This window comes from Tachysurus vachellii, chromosome 26 (assembly GCF_030014155.1).
Source record: "Tachysurus vachellii isolate PV-2020 chromosome 26, HZAU_Pvac_v1, whole genome shotgun sequence".
Lineage (NCBI taxonomy): Eukaryota > Metazoa > Chordata > Actinopteri > Siluriformes > Bagridae > Tachysurus > Tachysurus vachellii.
The window spans coordinates 1,179,697-1,184,235 of NC_083485.1; the positions used below are offsets into that span (position 1 = coordinate 1,179,697).

Genomic DNA, 4,539 nt, shown 5'->3' on the forward strand with positions numbered 1-4,539 from the left:
CGTGGAGCAAGGTGGGAATACACTTTAGCTGGGACAGCAGTTTATTCCTGGGAACAACCACAATTACACACACAGAGTCAATGTCTAGGGCCGATTTAGATTCACCAATTCACCTACCGGCATATTTTATCTAGATTTGAGGAAAGCAGAGAACCCAGAAGGATCCCATGGGCTAAAGATCCAGAGAAAATCCAGATATTAACCTGAACTCAGGATGGAAACTCTGCAGCTATGAGGTCACAATCTGCCCTGTAAAAAACCGACAAACTATAAACAAACATATCTCACTTATTCCACCTGATTCCAAGTGATGGTTGGAGCGACAAGTTAGGAAGCGTCGCTGCGTGCTAACGAATATAACGATCTGTAAGAACGATCTAATGACGAAAAGTTAGCTTTGCTCTGACGTTTGTTTGTTTCTCTCGAACAGCGATTTGTAGTAAGGCACAAACAGAAGGAGCGAGTTTTTGAAATGGCAGCGGAATGTGGGACGTGTCATTGTAGACGTTTTTAATAACTGAACCGTATTAGAATTTGTCTGTCAGTAAAATGCAAGTTGGTGTCAGAGCTGGCGGAGGAAAGGGAAGGTGCGTGAGACACTACTGTAACATAAGAACAACACAACAGTGTGTAGTGTCTGGTTTTCGGTCAGATGGAACACATGGGCTCTCCATACACACGTCATGGTGTGTGTGTGTGGTTATAAACACACTTGTGTAGCACAGAAGTGCGCTCAATGTGTCCCTCCTGTCGTGTTTACATTCGTTTCACACTCTATTTTTGTGGCTTGGTGGAAACTAACAAGCTAAACACCGGTCCAAGGGGGAAACGATGATGACGTCGACACGCCTTTGGGTTTGTGCACTGATCGCGTGTTGATACAGTGATACAGATAGAGAGTGTGTTAGTGTGCAGCCTACAGCAGCTCTGTTCATTCAGCATGCCGCAAAGGTTCGGCCAGTAATGCAGCACACACACACACACACACACACACACACACACGCACACACACTTAAACGTTATTAAAACGGTTGACACTGAACGTCACGTGATGCTGTGCGTGTCTGTAAGGGTGCGTCTATACAGCCTTCAGCTCTTTACAAGCGAGTGGTGTGTATATGTGTGTTTATGTGTGTGTGTGTGTGTGTGTGTGTGTGTGTGTGTGTGTGTGTGTGTGTGTGGATGCGCATCGTGTTTGCCAATGCGTAATCATGAATACGCGCGCGGCTGTTTTTCTGTGCCATTTCGTAGCTGTCCGTTTCTCCGGTACATACACACACACGCACACACACACACACACACACACACCTGTGTATTATGGATTCATCAAGATGACAGCTGACACAACCCCCCCTTCCCCCATTGCAGCTCTTTGACGCGCGCGCCACAGTGGCCCAGCTGAAAACGGTTCACCGCCGCATCGCAGGCGCGCACACACACACACACACACACATAACAACATATACACACACAAGAACACTCACCTTCCCGGCTTGGGTTTCCTCCGTCCTTATCGTTATATGGACAGCTTCTTCCTCCTCTGCGCTTAGCTTGTTAGCATGTTTATCTCTTCCCCACGGGGTCTCTCTCTCTCTCTCTCTCTCTCTCTCTCTCTCTCTCTATCCCTCTCTCGCGTGCGCGCGAGTCAGCCCTGACCGATTCCCCCCGTGTATATATATATGTGTGTGTGTATGTGTGCGAGTGTGTGTATGTGTGTGTGTATGTGTATGTGTGTGTATGAGTGTGTAGCAGCAGGTGGACGCGCGCGTTAATCGCGCCCCGTCTCGTTCCTCCTACCGCTCCATTTTTTATTCCCTTTGCGCTTCAGGGTTTCCGGGGAACAAACAAAAGGTGCCCGCGCGGCGCCGCATGTTCACGGTGTCACCGTCATGACGAAGGATGCTGCGTTGTTCCCCAGTCGGTAAGGTGTCGTATCTTTTCGCCGTATATGCTTATGCGCGCGCGCGATAGAGTGTGTGTGTGTGTGTGTGTGTGTGTGTGTGTGTGTGTCAGCGCGCGCGCGTTTATTTTTTTCCCCCAGCTGAACCCCGTCCGTCCCTGACAACTACGGCGCGTTCACGTGCTTGTGCGCCCCCCTTTCTTTTGAGACTTGCCATAAAGAGCGCGCCCACAGATTTTTGACGGAAGCGCGCACGGTCCGTCGGGGACGCGCCCTACTGTTGAGCAGGTGCATTGCACTGAGCATGCGCACAGCTCATTACTCACTCGATGAGAAAGTGAGGAAATTATTATTTTATAATAATATTATATTAGTATTGTTATTTGAATTATATAACAATAACTTTATATATAACCTGCAACTTAATTAAATTAATTAAACTCAGCTTTAAATGCTTTACAATCAGTAAACAGAAATATATTTATAACTCATTTATAACGAGTCTATTAGTTCGTGTCCTGGTGGATTATAAAGTATTGTACAGTATAAATATATCATCTAGACCTCTGTGTTGAATTCGGTCTCTCAGCTCTTACAACTCTATCAATGTTACTTCATGTTACCTGAAATACATCATGGTTGCATTGTTGGTTTCATTCCCTTACACCTGTGTGTTGGAGAGGAGAGAGAGAGAGAGAGAGAGAGAGAGAGAGAGAGAGAGAGAGAGAGAGAGAGAGAGAGAGAGAGAGAGAGAGAGAGAGAGAGGACAGAGAGAGAGAGAGAGAGAGACAGAGAGAGAGAGAGAGAGAGAGGACAGAGAGAGAGAGAGAGGACAGAGAGACAGAGAGAGAGAGAGGACAGAGAGAGAGAGAGAGGACAGAGAGACAGAGAGAGAGAGGACAGAGAGAGAGAGGACAGAGAGAGAGACAGAGAGAGAGAGAGAGAGGACAGAGAGAGAGAGAGAGAGGAGAGAGAGAGAGAGAGAGAGAGGACAGAGAGAGAGAGAGAGAGAGAGAGAGAGAGGACAGAGAGAGAGAGAGGACAGAGAGAGAGAGAGAGAGAGAGGACAGAGAGAGAGAGAGAGAGAGAGAGAGAGAGAGAGAGGACAGAGAGACAGAGAGAGAGAGGACAGAGAGAGAGAGAGGACAGAGAGAGAGAGACAGAGAGAGAGAGAACAGAGAGAGAGAGAGAGAGAGAGAGAGACAGAGAGAGACAGAGAGAGAGACAGAGAGGGAGAGAGAGAGAGAGAGAGAGAGACAGAGAGAGAGAGAGGACAGAGAGAGAGAGACAGAGAGAGAGAGAGAGAGAGAGAGAGAGAGAGAGAGAGAGACAGAGAGAGAGAGAGAGACAGAGAGAGAGAGAGAGAGAGAGAGGACAGAGAGAGGACAGAGAGAGAGGACAGAGAGAGGACAGAGAGAGAGAGAGAGAGAGAGAGAGAGAGAGGACAGAGAGACAGAGAGAGAGAGGACAGAGAGAGAGAGAGGACAGAGAGAGAGAGACAGAGAGAGAGAGAACAGAGAGAGAGAGAGAGAGAGAGACAGAGAGAGACAGAGAGAGAGAGAGGAGAGAGAGAGAGAGACAGAGAGAGAGAGAGAGAGAGACAGAGAGAGAGAGAGAACAGAGAGAGAGAGAGAACAGAGAGCGCGAGAGAGAGAGAGAACAGAGAGAGAGAGAGACAGAGAGAGAGAGAGAGAGAGAGAACAGAGAGAGAGAGAGACAGAGTAAGTCATGATCTCCTGTTGTAATGTTACTGTTGTATAATGTTGTATTATCTGTTGTTGTGTCCCATGTTGACTTTTGCATTTTGTATCTTGTTTTGTATTTTTTTATGTGCTTTAATTCTGTACAGCACTTTGTCCAACAGCTGTTGTTTTTAAACGTCCTCTATAAATAAAGTTGACTTGACTTGTTACAACAAATTCACAACTTGTTTGACACAAACAATGACATTGTGACTGCCGTTAGAGACGTTTCCCAGATAATGGTTCTGAAACTGGGGGCCCTGAGACGGGGCCAGGGGCCCTTTTTGATGGTTGGTTTGAACAAAACCTCAAGACGAATTAATAAATGGAAGTTGAATAAATACTTTGTATTTGGTTAAATTGTGTTCAGTGATCCTTAACAAACACAACAACACCCCATTGTTGTGTTTTAGATTTGTTTTGTTTTGTTTGTTTGTTTGGTTTTCTTTTGTTGTTGTTTTTTTGTTGTTTGTTTGTTTTTTGTTGTTTGTTTGTTTGTTTGTTTTTTGGGGGGTTAGAGATGCCACTCAGAGATGTCACTCTTGCTTGTCTTCAAACCTTGAGAGCCCTGCAGTCTTTTACGATCGATTGAAAAAGTTTGTACCCCCATGATTTCAGCTCTCCTCTCATTGGTCACATTATCCAACAGCCTTGTTCTCATTGGTTGTAGCAAGGAAGTGCTCTCATCTCATTGGACACATAAACAACAATTTTCTCATTGGTTCAGTCCAACAAGAGCTTTATTAAAATAAATCTAAAGTGTTAAATGTAAACGTTTTGTTCTGTCGACGGTGTTCAGTGTCATATTTTGTTTCTGACGCATTCATCATTACTGAACTCTCAGACCGAATGTCCCGCCCCTTTTATCACCTATCAGAGTGCAGCTCTGACGTGACG

General features: G+C 45.8%; 1 protein-coding gene across 1 annotated transcript in view; it reads right to left on the bottom strand.

Annotated features, from left to right (window-relative positions):
- nexmifa (neurite extension and migration factor a) overlaps positions 1-2,193 on the bottom strand; it is a 15,576-nt gene extending 13,383 nt beyond the window's left edge. The window contains exon 1 of the mRNA XM_060862607.1: positions 1,485-2,193. The gene's annotated coding sequence lies outside the window, so the exon portion shown is untranslated. The remainder of the gene's footprint in view (positions 1-1,484) is intronic.
- Positions 2,194-4,539: the final 2,346 nt, after the last annotated feature.